Raw genomic sequence first — 19,596 nt, forward strand, 5'->3', positions numbered from 1 at the left:
TAAATACTTGTTTATTAAAGTTAGTTTCTCCTTTCTTACTTCGACATCTGTCGATAACTTGTATTTGTAAATGCTTGTTTATTAAAGTTCGTTTCTCTTTTAAACTCTACTTTGGTTTATTACTGTTGCATTTGTAAATGCTTACTTGTTAACATTCATTTCTCCGTTAAACTCGGCCTTCGTTTATAACCTTGGTATTTGTAAATACTTGCTTGCTAAAGTTCGTTTTTCTTTTGACTTTGGTATCTTAAACAGGAACTTTGTAAACATAAGGTTGATTCATACATTAAACTCAGTAGCCTTGCCAAACCTCCACTGGAACGGTCTACTATCAAACTCCTTGAATAAACCTTGACAATATTTATCACGTTTTCTGTAAAATAGTCTTTAAGGGTAATTTTACCTCACAGGAGTTTCTGCTCTGAAGCGCGCTCTCTCTCCACACAGCTGATTCCTGTCAGACCTCAGTTGAAGTGCGAAGCTTCCAGCTGGTGAGCTCGTAATCTAGCAACCAACCGATTGCAAGACTAGAACTGTAACTAACCTTCAAGACTCACGACGGCCATCTTGAATCTTCTCTTCTTGATTCTTCCTTTGAAATAAGCGCAAGATTACTCTGCAAACCTTCTTCCAGTTTGGGCTTTGCTGTCTCCACTGAGGATATCTCTTTGCTTTTCTCAAGAATTTCTTTGATTTGATTTGGCAAGTTTGTGTGGTCATGACAGCGTGTTAAGTGATCCACTAACTGTTGCTGTTCCCTGTTCTGTGGTTCTTCTCCTCCTCACTATAAAACCTCACCATCTCTCCATGGCATGATTGTCTGGATAATAATGTTGTTCTCTGGCTCTCTAATTACTTTGGAACACTACCCTGCTCTGTAACCTCCCATTCTGACACCTACTAATGAGGGCGGAGATCCACATGATGGTGTTTGGTGTAACACATGACTTTGAGCTTGTATGGATGCAAAGATATTTCCTGACTTTGTCAGGTACATCTATAAAAGTGGTCAGTAAGTACTGAATCTTTTAGATGCCTTGTAATTGCTGGAAAAGGTGGCAGTGGCAAAGTGTGCTTCTCACCAGCACCTTCATGATGATGTTTCAAGGGGCAATGCTCTAGCCAATTCAGCTGCTAAGAATGTTGCATTGTTCACAACTGCTAATTCTGCTATGTAAGTTGTGAAGACTCATTTATTCCTGTACGGAGATTAAAAGATTTGTCAGAATTGCAGGAGCAAGCCTCTAAAAATGAAAAACAATCTTTGATCAGGTAACAAAGTAAAGGAGACCCTGATGGAGTGTGGAGAGAAAGCACTGCATGTGTGGTTTACAACAACATTTCTACTCTCAAGCCTCTCCAGATTGTATCATAGAGCAGCCCAAGTTGGTACGAATGGAACAGCAAGTACCACTGCACCCTTCTTTTCTTCTATAGAACAAAGATATTTGCAAACTTTTTGCCACATGCATATCTTTCAAAACTAGAAAAGGGGTTAAGGCCATCCCCACTGCTTAACTCCGCCCCCCGGGACCTCTTTGTTCACATTTAGATTGACTTCATTTATTTACCTAAGTATGCAAATCACTTCTATGCCTTGTCATGTTGTGTGTTTTTTCAGGATGGTTGGAAACATACCCATGTGTCCACGCAGATGCCATTACTGTAACTAAGTCATTACTCAGAGACTTTATTCCTAGGTTTGTGGTACTAAGCCAAATCATTTGTGACTGGGGGGACAGACACTTTTTTGTCCGCAGTAGTGCAGGCAGTTTGTAGGGCTCTGGGAATAGATGAGAGTTTCCATTGTGCCTATCATCCAGTCAGTGGGTAAAGGATAACATGACTCAGAAGAATAAGATACCTAAGGTATGTTCATAGACACAGTTAAAATGGTCTAGTGCTGTCCCACTAGCCTTGAAATAGTCATTGGCCAACCCAAGATTTTCCCTTCAAATCCTCTAGTTTCCTCTGCTAAGCTGGATCTACAGTTAAACAATGATGCATTTCTTTTACAATATTTCAGGAAGCTTAGACAATTTCTCCACAGTTTCTATTCTCAGGTGCAAGCTACCTGAGTGTCCAACTGAGCCCTGCCATTCCCTACAGCTGGTGATTGGGTATTTATCCATCTATACCAGAGGAAGACTGCCCTGCAGCCTCACTAGTGTGAACTCTATCACATTTGGCTCATCACAAACACAGCTGTCAAATGCAGAGACCTGGTGATTTGAATCCACTCTTCTTCCTAGCGACAAATGTGTTCCTGCTGCTGCTTCAAATAATGTGCCTTTCCCCAGATCATCCCACTGAAACTGTTTCTGCTATGGCCTCACCACTTATTGGGGGGTGTCGAAGTCTCCTTGTCCACTTCCATTGCCTACTTCCATCATCATGAGATGTTGTCCCATCAGCCATTCATTACTCCTGCCTCCGTCTGAGATGAGCAACCTCCTATTTCTGGGCATTAAGTATGGCCTGCTATCTTTCTTGCTATTGTGAGCATCTGGCTGGTGGTGGGCTACATCCATGCCACAGAATGGAGAATTATTCCAAGACCAGGCTGTGCTGAAACTCCCCATTACATAGTCACCGCTTGACTTCCAAGGATAACTCGTATGTATTTGCTATAGCACAGGCAGACCATTAACTCCTCCTCCTGCTGGATTTGCATGGACATGGCTGTTGATGTAGGACGTCATGTAGGAGATAGCATTCCTTTGATCTGAATATCCATCAGTTTTAATGGCACTTACCTTGCGGTTTTCAACTTCGGACATAGACTGCCACAGTGTTCCGGGGTCTTCCCCCTTTTTCCCAAGCCTTGAAAAGTTCAATAATCCTTATAACCACAATATGCCAGACATGACTCATCTTGCAATGACTATTTATGGATTTATTTGTGAGCAGCAGGGAGTGAACTTCTCCAATATCTTCGTTGGATACCATATATTTGACTAAACAGTACAAAAGGTTCCTTTTGAGTTATCCCCCCCTTTTAGCACCACCTTCTCCATAGACATTGTTTCTCAAATGTCGACCCCAGTGAGGTCATGCATATTTTCTTTGTGTATCTATAGCTTACTCCTGGTTGCCTATAGACTTGACTGGAACTTTCTATACAGACTATGGGCCAGATTTACAAGGCCCTAGCGCCTCCTTGCGCCACATTAGCGTCATTTTTTTTACACTAATGTGGCTCAACAAGGCAAAAAATGCCGAGCCATATTTACAAAGTGCCGCAATGCATGCATTGTACCACTTTGCGACCCCTTGCGACAGATTATGCCAGCGCCAGGCATAATGTATGCCAGAGGGACATTCCGGCATTAGGAGGCCCGACAAAAATGGTGCAATCAAATCTACAAGATTTAATTGCACCATTTTTGGTGTCATTTTTAATGCCTGCTCAAAGCAGGTGTTAAAAGGACGCACCCATTAAAATCAATGGTCCTCCTTGTACTTTGCTCCACTAGCGTCAAAATGTTTGATGCTAGTGGAGTAAAGCCTCATAATAACATCAAAAATGTTGATGCTATTGGCCTAACGTGCACCATGGTGTGCCATATTGTAAATACGCACACCCATGGTGTCGTGAGGTGGCGTTGGGGGTTGGGGGAGCAAGATATCTGGAGCATCAGTAGTGATGTGCTAGATTCTTGTAAATCTGGGCCTATATGTTTCCAGCAATAAGACATGATGATGAATGCCCAGCTCTGGGAGCAACTCTGGTGCTGGGCATTTTGGCGATCCTCACAGCACTAGAACTGTATTGCTCTACAGATGCAAACACCAAGGGCCAAATCTACTAAAATGTCATGCAACGCAGCGCAACAACTAAAGTTGCTGCACTGCAACATGTGGAAGGGAGAGAGCAGAACAGTGTCATATCTAGTAAGATGTGGCACTGCTCTCTTTTCCTGAGCTGGTGCACTTTTGACAGCCATGCACCAATGCACTCACCCTTGCAACATAGTACAAGGGTGCCTGCATTCTAAAAGCATAGGGTCTATAGTGGAAGTAGTCCCTTCCAGTACATAAAATATGCTTTAAGGTTTTTCCCACCTTGTAGTGTGCTACAATGCGGCACACGTACAAAGTAGGAAAAACAAGGGGAAATTAAAACGTATCTACTTGTGCGCCTGCTTCATGGATTTTGGCACAAATCCCTGTCTTTGAATCTTTGTAGATATGGATTTGCCTCAAAAACCATGCACCACCCAATTGATGTAAAGTAACGCAACGCAGTGCATTGCACAACTTTCCATTACTTTGGGATGCTATCCAACACAAATACAGATTTGCCTTGGACAATAAATCCCACCTTCACTGTTTGACTATGGTTTGAATTACAAAAAGGATTGTAGACCCAATGCAAAGTTTTGGTAAATCAGGGCCTCACTGCACTGCATCATATTTCAGTCTGTGTTGTATTACTCAGCTTAGGGTCCACTTGTACTCTAAAGGACCTTTCAAACTCTGAACAACTCCCTTCTACCTTATTAGCTACTAAATGGCAATACTCAGGGAGACTAATCAGTAGCCCCACTCAGCAAAGGATGTCATCAAATTTCTAAAGTGAGCTCTATATCCTCCTTAGTCTCCTGCGTGTCTCGGTCTCCTGCTTCCAACTCCAGGAATGTCAACAAGAATCTCCCTCTGTCTAGGATAATAACCTCACCTACATCTTGTGCATAAGAGTAGGCCACACGCTTCCAAAATGTAAACCACAAGCTTCTATTTCTTTGGTTTACTCATACACACAATTCATGCACCACAAAATGTACATACATACACACATGTATAACATGCACTGGGATGTTAGCAATATGACAAAGGTTAATGCATAGAAGCAAAATTTAACACAAGTGAGTCAATAGGCCTGCACTCCAGTAACACAGATAAAAAGTTCTGGTCACAACTATGATCCAACAAAACATTGTATGCCTCCACCATCGCTCTACAAGCTAAACCCATGACAGAGATGGACGTCCACTGCCAAACAAGTGAGGGCATGGTTGGTGTGCCCCTCCAGGTCCAGGACAAGACATCATTCAGGACAATGGGCAGGCCTTCACATACACATACTAGAGTTGCGAGAGGCCAGGGCCAAGAATACCAGATACTTGCAGATTGGTACTCGGAGCAAACAAACACAAATATATGTCATGCATGCAGACTTTGTGTGATGTATTCATTAATAATTATTCATTTTATTTACAGAGTCTTGCATAGCACAGACTAGACCTCACTAGCACTCTGTACAGCAGGTTAGGGATTAAATGTTTTTCACATCTTGCGGATAGTGATTTGTATACAACACAAATGCCAGGCACCTAAATATCGAGACAAGCTCCCATATTTTCCTCAATCATGTTACAGGAAGAAAGTAATGAAGGAGCAATAACTAACAGTACCTTCATTCAGAATGTGGCTTTCTACTATGTTTAGGTGTGCGCCTTGATATTCAGTTTGAATAATCTGTGTCATTTATGACACAGACAAACAAGGGGAGTCCAACGAAAGTTTAGATAAGTATGCCATTTTATGTGCTATGTAACTGTAAGTTATCTAAGCTTACCTGCCTAGATGGGTTCTGGGCTTCTTTTTGACAGTGTGCAATGAAGGATCCTTCTTGATGGAAGTGGCAAGGAGTTCCATAGTTGAGAGGCTTCTCCAGAGAAAGTTTAGCTAAAAGTGCACTTCTTTTGCGTTTTTACGTTATTTAGTCACAGAGAGCCTTTACTCACAGAGTCTTGGATACCTTCCGAAATGTTGGCCTTATGCACTGGGTATAGAAGGGTACTTAGGTGGATTGCTTTATATGTTATGCAGGCACATTTAATATGTCATTTAAACTCCAATAGGAGCCATTTTTGATCTTTGAGAACTAGAAAGATGTGTTTTCTACAGCCTATTCCAGCTACGACCCTGACAGCTGTGCGAAGGACTAATTTGAATGGAACAACTCTTGATTCGGATTTGAAGTGACATGTCCTGAAGAAAACTTACTCTGAGGTATAGTTGAATATCATCAGAATATATATGGTCTTTTATACCAGTTTTCTTGAAAGGGTCACTTAAGGGTTCCAGATAAACACTGATCAACTTAGGTGTGGGTAAGGAATATTGAATGACTCCATATGGTGAGGAAAAGGTAGGGGATCTGTTACTGCCCATGTGGCTTTCCATCTTCCTGTAAGAGAGATAGGATGTAAACCACAAGTACATGTAACCCAGCTTTTTCTGTAGAGTTTCAAGGAAGATGTTGTGGTAGAATAGTTTGATTTCTACATATAGTTCAAGAAGCTAGGGGACATTATTTACCAGGATCAAAGACATTCAGTGCATCATGTGCAACCTGGAGACTACCAGATTCCGTGTTACATCCTTGTCTAAAATCTGATTCAATTTCACCATTCAGGTTGTTGATGGTTAGATATTTGTTCAGCTGGATTGCCAAGTAGTTTACATACGGTTTTGCCATGAATGTGAGATTAGTCATGGGCCTGTAGTTGTTAGGAGCAGCCACACCACCGCCTGAATTTTGTCCTACAGTAAATGAGTCAGAAATATTGCCCTAGTCAAGGGCAACATTAAGGATTATTAGTGAAGTCACATTTAAGATTGAGCTTAGCTACTTTTACAGTGGTTCAGGAATTGGATCAACGGTATATGAGCAAGGTCTGGCATCTGTGACTGCCTTAGCAAGGTAGATCATGTTAAGGGTTATCATTTTGATCAGTTTCAATTAATTTTTGGTTGTCTAGTAGCAGAAGGATTTGGGGATATTTGTGCATCAACCGCATGATGAATAGTTAGGATCATTTTTGTTTAAATAGTTCTGTCTTTTTGGAGCAGTTTTCATTCAATGCCTTAGATGTCTTGGAGGGTTGGATGATCTCCTTATTTAGAAGTGAGAATAGTTTCTGGTATTTGTTTCTTGCTTGCTTGAGTTTGGAGCTAAAAAGCTGTTCCTTAGGCTTTGTAATTCTTGTGTTTAGACTCCCTATTTCCTCCCTTTCTCTGACGGCTTGTGAGGAGGTAGGAGATGGTTTCTTTGGTCAGTGTGTTTATTGAGTCATCTCAATTCTCTTCTCTGGTTTTTTAGTTCATCAATGTACCATTTCAATGAGTAAATATTGTGTTGCTTTTTCTTTTAGAGTGAGACAACATAGACTAGAACTGAAGACAGAGTTTTGTGATAGAAATTTGGTCAGTTATGGTTGGGTCATGCATATCCCCTGCATGGTATACCGGCAATTTCTCCTGCCTTGAGGGCCCAAATGTATGTATGTCTGATATCCTGACTTTTATTATGGCCATGGCATCACACTAATCTAATGTAAGCACAGAGGCCACAACATGTACTTGGTAAGGCAAGGTCAAAGATCTGTTCTGTGATATATACCGGGAGGCACCAGATATGCCCTGACAGTGGAAAGAAAACTCCTACGACTGTCCCAGTCACAGGTCATGGGGATTATAAGAGGCAGCACTTGGCGGAGGGGGATGAGTGGGAGGAATAATACTAAAAAATGTTTAAAATGTAAAAAATAAAACTTACCTGTTCCACTCACTCACCACGCCACTCCTCTCTCCCTCATCGCTCCAGGCAGACACAGGGTCCCAGCCTGCCCTGCGCCAAACCTGACGCTGCTCAGAACAGCATTAAGATTGGCTGTGAGCACCCAGCTAGGGTTCTTCCAGGCAGTCTGAGAGCCTGTGCCTGCCTGGAGCGATGAGGGAGAGAGGAGCTGTGTTGCTGGGCTGGAGAGAGCCCTGTGGGCATGTGTGTTTGGCTGAGACGGCCAGCCAAACACACCTGCACACTGAGCGGAGTGCACAGCGCACTCCCCTTGTCTTCATCAAACCCCTTGGCCCCATACCCTTTAACAACCAAAAAAATAATGAACATAGTTTATTATTGTTTGTTTGCTAAGGGTTTGCAGCGGCTGCTGCTGGTGGGGAGGGGAGGCGAAGCTCCTCCCTAATGGAGGAGCTGCCCCTGGGCTGTCCTGGGTGTAGTACACAAAGCAGTGGTGACAGCATGAGGTACCCACAACCTTGTGCTGACATTATGTGTGTATTTTATGTGTGTGTGTGGCTATGCAGTATAAGTGTAGCACATGATTAGTAGTAGATCGCTGTGTGTATATGAGTCTGGGTTCTGAAGACAGTGGGGTCCATTTAGGATCTACCTGCTTTAGTATAGCACATGTTGGAGGACATGGACAGCTTACCCAGACAGTGGAAGTGTATTTCCTAAATTACTGTGGTTAGAGGGTGGAGATCCAGGCACTGAGGTGAGGAAGATGGAAACAGTACTAACTTTAGAAATTCAATGACAAATTTTGTAAGCATGGGATTACTGACTCGTTCTGCCTGAGCGCTGTCTTTTAGTGGATGGTAGTGGTCAACATGAAGAAGTTTGTAGGTTAGGACTTCTCTTTTGTCTCTGCTTCATTATTGCTTCAGAAAGGCTGATGATAAGGTATGCACAGAATCCTAACACTTCATTGTGCCACCAATGTTGTGGGTGCTCCAGATTGGATATATCCCATGAGCTACAGTGGCTGTGCCTGAAGAACAGGTTGAGAATGCTTGAAAGAGAACCACAACGTTATGGTTTTGAAGTTTGGGACAGTGGATCCACATCCCCTGACTAGAAGGGAGGCTCCACTCTATACTCAAAGGATTGGTGTGTGACCAGGACTAAAAAACTGAGGGGCAGATTTACCGGTCTTTCATGCAAAGCAAAGCAGCAATACAATATGCTGTGCTGCGTTGCTTGAACGGTAGAGTGTGGAAATGCTCCATATTTACAAAGATATGAACCATTTCTGCTCTCACCTTGTGCTGGCACACAGGGGGCGGCTCCTCCATAAAGGCAGAGGAGCGCCGCCCCCTCCTGCCAGCAGCAACCACTGCAGATCACAGTTTATTTTCCCTTCCTTGTGAAAGGGGAGGGGCATTGGGGGTGAGGAGAAGAGGGGAGTGCAATGTGCACTTCCCTCAGAACACATGGGAGCCTGTGCCTGCGTGCAGCGACGATGCAGGAGAGAGTGGTGGCATGGCAGCGGGGGAGGAGGTAAGTTTTTTAAAATGTTATTTTATTAAATGTTATTAATATGTGGGCCAACCTGCCCTGCCTCCAGGAATCCCCACAAGCTGCGACTGCTGGCACACTGTGTGCTGCCTAGCACCAGCACAGGCACCCTTGTACAATAGTGCAAGAGTATCTGCGTGCAAAAGTATCTGCGTTACAGGCAGAATTTTTTTGTGAGGGAAGAAATGCCTTCCTGCACTAACGCAATCCTTAGAGACATATTCCTCTTTCTATGTTTGCTGCAGAATGCTTCCCAAGTGGAAGGAGGAATTAGCAAGGAGCTAAAATTATATTTTTCCTTGTTACGCCTCTGTAGAGTATGAGCACCATTTTGGCACAAACCCAGGTTTAAACGTCTTTGTAAATCTGGGTTAGCTTCAAAATACATGGGTGGATACCTGGGGAAGTCCATGCTCCACCCATGGAACACCTACCATATGCAACGTACTGCAAGGCAGCACTATGCACTGCCCTGAGTTACTTTTTTATTTACTAAAGCACGCAAAGTCACTCAAAGTATCTTTGAATGACTTAGTAAATCCCCCTGAAAGACTTGCATTGCCTTATGATATCTTGTGTCATGCAAGGACAACACAAGGCCATAGTAAACCTATCCCTGAATTCCCTCCTACTACTTCATTATGGTAACAAACCTAAGTAAACGAGTGAACAAATATTGCATTTAACTTATAAGGAAACATCTGCACCAGAGCCCTACTCATGCTTGTATTTTATTTTTCGGAGGGATAGATCCAAGTAGGGTCACCTGAGTATGAAAGAGCAAGGAGTGGAGGCTGACGGATGGAGCGCCCACAAGAGGATCCTGATCTTGAAATGCGCAGTGTTGAGTACTGCTGTGAAATCAAAAAGTATTTTCTTTTTCTAAAGACAAACAATGGGTTATATATTTAAGCTATTGTGTCCATTGGGGATTATTGAGCTCTGAGCTCGTGCCCCTCATACTACTTTCCTGAGAAGTCAGGGCAGAAAGGGTTGTACTTCACCTAGTTTCTAGAGCCATATTAGGGCAGACCCCAGGACACCAATAGCAAACATCATCAACCACCACTGTTGGAGCCCAGTAGCCCTTTTCTGTGTGGTGGCCGCCTTCTTTATTTTGTGGCTGATCTACCGATCTCCATGCACTGAATGAGAACTTTCAACTTCTAAACACTTTGAATTAATGTTTTGTCTTTTTTCTCCAACAAGATAACCTAAAAATGCACCTGATTCTCAAAATCTGTCATAAACTGAATGAGGGGAACTTTTCTGTTCTGGTTTTTAAGAGCAAAAGCTTGATTTTTGCAATCCGGTTCCCTTTTATGTCATATTTGCATCCTTTGATTAGTCATTGGTTATATGGTACAGACTTCCATCTAGAACAGGACAGAGCTTTAAGCAACTGCGGTGGTTCCACAAGTATGGACTAAATCATTGAGACTCATGAGTTGGTTTAGTAAACTTATTAGAGAACTCTCATTTGAGATGTCATGAGTTGGACACAGGTGGCTGGCCTACAGGGCTTCAAGTGGTGGGACTCAAATTGGATGCTTTACTTATATTCTGTAATGTGTCAAAAATATGTGTGTTCTTTGGACCTGCATGAAGACTCCAGGCTTTTGCCCATGTAATTCTACTGATGCCTGCAATTAAAACACACACATCTTGTATCACTGACCTCGATGACTTGCCCAGATTTAGGGGGTCATTACAACCCTGGCGGACGGTGTAAAAGGTGCGCTAATACCGCAAACAGGCCGACAGACAAAAAAAGGGAATTATGACCCTGGCGGAAACCGCCAACAAAGACAGCCACTTTAACACACCGCCCGCCACGGCGGTACAGACAAGCAGCGCGGCGGTTACCGCCAACAGACAGGCGGAAGACAATGTACCGGCCACACCATTACAACCCGCCAATCCGCCACCTTTTCCGGGGTGGATTCACCGTGGATAAAAACACGGCGGAAACAGCTTTTGCTATGGGAAAACGCTCACCTGAACACATCCCACGAGGAACGACGACTCCATGGACCCGGAACTCCAAATACTACCTGCCCTTGTCTTTCTGCTCCTTTACGACCAACAGCGACGTAGGCGCAGAAGATACCGGTGAGTACTGCATCTATGACACGGGGGAGGGAGGAGCCAAAAGTTAGGGGGACACCCACCAAACACCCCCACCCTCGCATATTACAACATACACACCAATGCAGTCAAAAATATCATATTAACAACCCACAATCCCCCCGGAAGAATGCAAAGACAAAGCGAATTTTGGTTAAACATTGTAATGTGCCAATATACATGTCATACAAAAATATACAGATATATATCTCGAAATCACTCATAATTCTATATACAATACAAGAAGTAGTGCAGATATGTACACAACAATGTCCGTGCACCAACAGTCCAAAAATGCATGGGCGAGGCCCACAATAGATACCTGACCAAAATCGGAGAGAACACTTCCGGGGCATCAGATAGAAACACTACAGGCACCTCAGGGTGAAAGGAAGGAGGGGCACCTCAGCCACATGAATGCAAAGCCAGATCCACGACGGGGCTCCATGCCCATTGATGTATCCTGGGGAGTGCAAAGCCACAGTCTCTCAAGTCACTACAGTGGGTGGTTTGCCCACTGTGCCATCCTGGGGAGTGCAAAGCCACAGTCTTTCAAGTCTCTACAGTGGGTGGCTTGCCCACTGTGCCATCCTGGGGCGTGCAAAGTCACAGTCTCTCAAGTCTCTACAGTGGGTGGTTTGCCCACTGTGCCATCCTGGGGAGTGCAAAGCCACAGTCTCTCAAGTCTCTACAGTGGGTGGCTTGCCCACTGTGCCATCCTGGGGAGTGCAAAGCCACAGTCTCTCAAGTAGATGCAGGTCTCCACTGGTTCTGGAGGGAGACTGGTGCCCAGACTGGATGAGTCTCCCCGTGAAAGTTCCTGTCCTGTCACTGTCCCAGCTGCACATGGGATAAGGATGCCTGATGTGGCGGTACATTCATTCCTACACGGTCTTTGCCCTGTTCAGCGGTGCTTTGCCATGGCGGTCTTTGCCCTGTTCAGTGGTGCTTTGACATGGAAGTTCAGGACTGTTCAGCGGTGCTTTGCCCTGTTCAGCGGTGCTTTGCCATGGCGGTCTTTGCCCTGTTCAGCGGTGCTTTGCCATGGCGGTTCAGGACTGTTCAGCGGTGCTTTGACATGGCGGTCTTTGCCCTGTTCAGCGGTGCTTTGCCATGGCGGTTCAGGACTGTTCAGCGATGCTTTGCCATGGCGGTCTTTGCCCTGTTCAGCGGTGCTTTGCCATGCCGGTTCAGGACTGTTCAGCGGTGCTTTGCCATGGCAGTCTTTGCCCTGTTCAGCGGTGCTTTGCCATGCCGGTTCAGGACTGTTCAGCGGTGCTTTGCCATGGCGGTCTTTGCCCTGTTCAGCGGTGCTTTGACATGGCGGTTCAGGACTGTTCAGTGGTGCTTTGCCATGGCGGTTCAGGACTGTTCAGCGGTGCTTTGACATGGCGGTTCTGATACTGACATTGGTGTGTGGCATGACGATATCCACACTGGACATTGGTGTGTGGCATGACGATCTCCACACTGGACATTGGTGTGTGGCATGACAATCTCCATACTGGACATTGGTGTGTGGCATGACGATCTCCACACTGGACATTGGTGTGTGGCATGACGATCTCCACACTGGACATTGGTGTGTGGCATGACGATCTCCATACTGGACATTGGTGTGTGGCATGATGTTCCATCATTGGCCAGCGGGGCTGTGGCATCCTGTCCCCTCCTGGGCTGTGACTCCGGCGGTGGTCTCATGACCAGTAACTATACTTGGGCCCTCCTGGGCTGTGACTCCGGCGGTGGTCTCTGGACCAGTAACAATACTTGGGCCCTCCTGGGCTATGACTCCGGCGGTGGTCTCTGGACCAGTGACGATACTTGGGCCCTCCTGGGCTGTGACTCTGGCGGTGGTCTCTGGACCAGTGACGATACTTGGGCCCTCCTGGGCTGTGACTCTGGCGGTGGTCTCCTGACCAGTAACGATACTTGGGCCCTCCTGGGCTGTGACTCCGGCGGTGGTCTCCTGACCAGTAACGATACTTGGGCCCTCCTGGGCTGTGACTCCGGCGGTGGTCTCTGGACCAGTAACGATACTTGGGCCCTCCTGGGCTGTGACTCTGGCGGTGGTCTCTGGACCAGTGACGATGCTTTGGCCCTCCTGGGCTGTGACTCCGGCGGTGGTCTCCTGACCAGTAACGATACTTGGGCCCTCCTGGGCTGTGACTCCGGCGGTGGTCTCCTGACCAGTAACGATACTTGGGCCCTCCTGGGCTGTGACTCCGGCGGTGGTCTCCTGACCAGTGATGACGGTGCTGGCGGTTGTGTCTGGACCGCCAGAAATGATGGCGCACTTCTCCGCCGTGACACTCACAACAGGCTGGGGAGACTTCCTCTGGACCTTCACCACCATTTTTGGAGTTACAGCTGACTCACCAATCGCCTTCGATCCCATTTCACTTGTTGTCCCACCAGGAGTCTTGACACGGTCCCGTCGTCCACTCTCCAATTTCAGAGCCTTTACAGGGGGTGGGCTGCCAGTGCCTTGGCTCAGCCTGACCAGAATGAATGCCCTCCAGGAATGCATTACTGTGTTGCAACTCTCGTTCTACACCCTGGATGGCATTCACAATGGTAGACTGCCCAACAGTGAGTGACCTGAGGAGGTCAATGGCCTCCTCACTGAGGGCAGCAGGGGTGACTGTGGCATGGCCTGTGGTGCCTGTGGCGAAGGTGATGCCTACCCTCCTGGGTGAGTGGGCACGGGGCGAACGCTGAGGGGCTGCTGGGAGGGCGGGGCTGGTAGGGGAGGTGGCGGCTGTACCTGTAGAAGTGGGGCGCACAGATGGTGCCGCCACCACAGGGGAGCTCCCATCGGCGGACGAGTCCGTGTCGCTGGTTGGTGATCCGGTGGCCGACGTGAAGCTCCCCTCGCCCTCCGTCCCACTGGTGCATTCAGAGTCTGTAGTGTGGCCCTCCATGGCCATGTGGGATGCAGCTCCCTCGTGCTCCGGTGCCACTGTACCTCCGCCTGATGATGCTGATGTACAAAAGGACAGGGAGAGCAGGAAAAGGGGGGGGAGACAGAAGAAAGAGAGTTTTAGTGCATGGCATACCGCTACCATTGGCGGACAAGACAGACGCAGCCGCCCCATGCATTACGCCGTGCTCCTGGCCTCTGCACATGCAATTTCTGGGATATGGCCTACATGGCAATGGTGGAATCTGCGCACATGGATGCCACAGGGGCAACTATACCTCAACTTGCCACTCTTCTGAGGTGGGGTAGAGTGCCACATGGCCTACATTACGGAGGGGCCTTGCCTACCTATCTCGCCCTGGCCTAGGGATACACACAGCCCACCTCCCCCACCCAGACCCCTCCACTGCACGCAAAGTCCGCAGAATGAGGTTGTACTCACCCCCTTGTGTCTGCTGTGATGTCCTTAAGCGCCCATCCAACTCCGGGTAGGCCACCGCCAGGATCCGGAACATCAGGGGGGTCATGGTGCGACGGGCACCCCTCTCACGTTGGGAGGCCATCCCCAGCTGAGCCTCCGCAGTCTTCTTGCTGCAGCGGCGAATGTCCTCCCATCTATTCCGGCAGTGGGTGCCCCGTCTCTGGTGGGCCCCCAGGTTCCGGACCTCCTTGGCGATGGCACGCCAAATGTCCCTCTTCTGGTGGGCGCTGACCTACATGACATGCACAAGGGAAAAGGAACAGTCATTACCAACTGCACCATCAATATGAGTGGCCCCCTCCCTACTCTGACCATGTGGCCCATTTATTCCCATGCTTTACTATAGTATGAACTCTGCCCCCTTCCCTCTTCCACCCAGCCCTGTCCACCCAGGCCTTGCCCATACAACTTGCTCCCTGTGTACTAACCTATTGGTCTGGAGGACCGTAGAGTAGCATGTACTGGGGGAGGACCCCAATCACAAGTTTCTCCAACTCCTGTGCAGTGAAGGCAGGGGCCCTTTCCCCAGACGCAGCAGCCATCGTCGCTTCCAGACCGAGGTCACAGCAGCACTAGCAGTGTAGGTCCTCTCATGTCGAAGGTCAGGTATCTAGTGATTCAACAGATAGAAAATGGCGGTGACGTCCGCGGCGGTGACGTCCGCTGCGGGGCGCATCATCACCACCGGCGCACCTGTTCATTGGCTCCTGGGACCCATAGGGTCCAATGTTAACCAATGCAGCATTGCGCCGCGGTCTACGACCGCCTACCGCGACGGTGTGCAACGCCAGCGCTGTTACCCCACAATCCCATTGTCCCAGTTTAGAGGTCAGGCAGCCGCCATTTCAGGGGCCCACATGGCTTCATTTACTACTGCGTCACACATAGCTAGGCCTACACTCAAAACACATACAGGAAGGGTTTTGTGTCTGGTGTAGTCTTGTGTGTGACTGTGGGTACATACCTGGAGGAATAGTGACTGTTTCTTCACTGTTGTCCTTCTTAGACACCATCAGCTGGGACATATGAGAAGATGGCGGAATCCTCCGGTGTACCGACCACTGGTGGACCTGTTGACAATGGAAGAGAGACATTTAATCGTCACCTACAGGTTTGACCGTGCCACAATCCAGGAACTATGTACCCAGTTGGAGCCAGACCTGATGTCACCAATCCGCCATCCGACTGGAATCCCCCCTGACGTGCAGGTGCTGTCAGTGCTCCATTTCCTTGGAAGTGGGTCTTTTCAGACAACAGAGGCCATGGCATCAGGTATGTCCCAGCCTATGTTTTCCAACATGTTGTCCAGAGTGTTGTCTGCCCTGCTGAAACACGTAAGGAGATGCATAATTTTCCCTGAGGTGGAGGATTTGCCTACAGTGAAAGGTGACTTCTATGCCCTTGGACATATCCCCCACATCATAGGTGCCATTGATGGGACCCATGTAGCTCTGGTCCCCCCGCAGGAGTGAACAGGTGTACAGGAACAGGAAGAGTTATCATTCGACGAATGTCCAGATGGTCTGTTTGGCAGACCAGTACATCTCGCAGGTAAATGCTATGTTCCCTGGCTCTGTGCATGACGCCTACATCCTGCGCAATAGCAGCATCCCTGATATGATGGGTCAACTCCAGAGGCACCGTGTATGGCTATTGGGGGACTCTGGTTACCCCAACCTTTCCTGGCTATTGACCCCAGTGAGGAATCCCAGGACCAGGGCAGAGGAACGCTACAATGAGGCCCATGGGCGGACTAGGAGAGTTATCGAACGCACCTTCGGCCTCCTTAAGGCCAGGTTCAGGTGCCTACATATGACAGGTGGATCCCTATTCTACTCACAGAAGAAGGTGTGCGACATCATCATCGCCTGCTCTATGCTCCATAATTTGGCATTGTGACGCCAGGTGCCTTTTCTGCAGGAGGATGATCCAGATGACGGTGTTGTAGCAGCTGTGGAGCCTGTGGAGCCTGTGGACAGTGATGAGGATGAAGCTGAGGAAGAAGAAAACGACAACAGGGAGTCAGTCATACAGCAATATTTCCAGTGAAACTCAGGTGAGTACATTTTCAGGTTTAACATTACATTAACTTTCACACGTGTACCTCTATCCTGTACCGACATTTCACTCACTATTTGTTAACTGAGTTGTCCCCTTCCATTTCAGTTTCACAAATGTGGTAACCTACGTGTCAACTGCTTGCATCCTTGAAGGGCTTGTGATGTGTGACATTGGTATGTTAGCCTTCCAATGGGTAACCCATTATGACACCATAATTGATAATACAAAATTACAAATCATAGACTGACTCCAGTTTTTTTAGTGTTTCAAGGGTGTTTATTTAAGTGCTAAAAAATGAAGGGGGATTGTAAAATGGTGATGGGTGATGGTGGAGGAATGTCCATGGCAGAGTCCAGTCTATTAGTCTCACAGGTACATTGCACATCTGCCCATTGGAAGTGAAGCTGGGGCAGTTCCAATTTGGACAGGGTAACAAAGTGGGACAGTGGGGGGACAATCAGGGTGGTCTTATTTCCTGGCGGGGGTCTTGCCATCTTGCTCTGTCCTGTTCCTGGATCTCAGGGCCCACTTGCGTGTGGTTGTCCGTCTGCAGGGGATGGGGTGCTGGTGTGGTGGTCCTGTGGCAGGTCTCCTGTCCACTAGCGCCAGCGGTGGGCAGTTCATCGTAGTGGCTAGTGTCAGGGGCCCCTTGGAGTGCCACGGTGTCCCTCAAGGTCTTTTGAATGTCCGTCAGCACCCCTACGATGGTGCCCAGGGCGGAGCCGATGGTCCTGAGCTCCTCCCTGAACCCCAAATACTGCTCCTCCTGCAGGCGCAGGGTCTCCTGCAACTTGTCCAGGACCGTCGCCATCGTCTCCTGGGAGTGGTGGTATGCTCCCATGATGGAGGAGAGGGCCTCGTGGAGAGTTGGTTCCCTTGGCCTGTCCTCCCTCTGTCGCACAGCAGCCCTCCCAGTTCCCCTATGTTCCTGTGCCTCCGTCCCCTGGACCGTGTGCCCACTACCACTGCCCCCAGGTCCCTGTTGTTGGTGGGGTGGTGGGTTAGCCTGGGTGCCCTGTAGTGGTGGACACACCGCTGATTGACCTGTCCTGGGTAGGGAGGTTTGGGCCCGCTGGGTGGGTGCTGTGCTGGTGTTACCAGAGGGTGGAAGTTCGGTGTTGGGCTGTGGCTGGGCAAGGGGAACCGACTGTCCTGAGGCCCACGATGGTCCGGGCTGGTCATCAAGATCCAGTAGGGCAGAGCTGCTGTCGTCACTGTGGGCCTCTTCTGGGGGTGCAGTGGTGTTGTCTGGACCCTCTGGTGTGGTGACGATCCTTCGGGTTCCTGCGGGGGTATAAGTACATGATTATTGCATGTGTGTGTTTCATGGTGTGCAATGGTTGGGTGTGCGTGAACCCCAGTGCAGGCATTCCTGTGTGGGGGCTTGTGTGCTGATGGTTGGGGTGGGTGTTCTGGGTATGTGCAGTGGGCATGCTTTAGTGATGGGTGTCCATGCTTAGTTGTGTCATGCAGGTCTTGGGGTTGGGATGTGTAGTTGGTGTTATTAGTACATTAGTGAGGAGTTTGGGTGATAGGGGAGGGTGTGGGGGTAGGGGTGTGTGATAGCATGCAGATAGGGTGAGGGATGTGATAGTTAAGATTTGACTTACCAGTGTCCGTTCCTCCAACGACTCCTCCGAGGCTTCAGGATGCAAGATGGTCAAGACTTGCTCCTCCCATGTTGTTAGTTGAGGGGGAGGAGGTGGGGGTCCGCCGCCAGTCAGCTGTACCGCGATGTGGTGCCTGGATACCGTGGAATGCACCTTCCCCCGTAGGTCGTTCCACCTCTTCCTGATTTCATGGGTGCTGTCCCACTGCGTTGACCCTGTCCACTATTCTTTGCCATAGCTCCATCTTCCTGGCTATGGATGTGTGCTGTACCTGTGAGCCAAATAGCTGTGGCTCTACCCGTAGGATTTCCTCCACCATGACCCTGAGCTCCTCCTCGGAGAAGCGGGGGTGTCTTTGGCGTGCCATGGGGTGGTGTGTGTGATGTGTGGGGTGGTGTATGTGTTGATGAGTGTGGTGAGTGTAGTGGTATGTGGTGTTTTGTGCTTGGATGTTGTGTGGGTGATGGTGTTGTGTGCCTCTGTGTGATGGGGTTGTCTATTCTGTGCTCTCTCTCTCGCCTTCTCTCAGAATTTCTAGTTGTAGGGGTTTGTGGGTGATGTGGGTGTGTGTTTTATATTGTATTGGATGTGTGGGTGTGGTGTGTGTATGTGTATCAGGTGTGTATTTTGAATTGTCCAATGTGGCGGTGTATTGTAAATGTGTGTGTATTTTGAGCGCGGCGGTGTGTACCACCAATGGAATACCGCAGTTGAAAGACCGCCGCGTGGATTGGCATGGGCATGTTTCTGTTGGCGTGGAGGTGGAGGATTTGTTTCCGCATGTTTATCGCTGACCTTTGGTGTGGCGTATTGTGTGGGTGTCTGAATTTCGGCGGATTCCGTGATGTGTGTCATAATAGCTGTGGCGGTCTACCGCCGCCGCCGCGGTGTATTGGCAGTCTTCTGCACGGCGGTAAGCGCCTTATACCGCGGAGGTCGTAATGACCCCCTTAGTGCCATGGAGGCCAAACTCGTAACTGCAGCAAGAAAAACGATCAAGAGCTAGAGGTGACTGCTTACTAATGCCTCAGACCCCTTCCTGAAATGACAACTTGCTTAGGTTGTAAAACCCGGACCCTTCGATGATGAGGAATGCATGAGGTTGCGATCTAAGTCTATTTCCATTTCATTCAATTGTATTACCTAGGAAAAGCTTACTCCACACAAACTCTATTGTGGCACATGACACATGACTCTTCATCAGTGTGCGTGTGTTAGAGACTGTCGTTCTTTCTGAGGGGTTGTCAGATCATGCGAAATTTCTGGGGACTAGTGGCAGATACTT

Source organism: Pleurodeles waltl, chromosome 2_2 (assembly GCF_031143425.1).
Source record: "Pleurodeles waltl isolate 20211129_DDA chromosome 2_2, aPleWal1.hap1.20221129, whole genome shotgun sequence".
NCBI lineage: Eukaryota > Metazoa > Chordata > Amphibia > Caudata > Salamandridae > Pleurodeles > Pleurodeles waltl.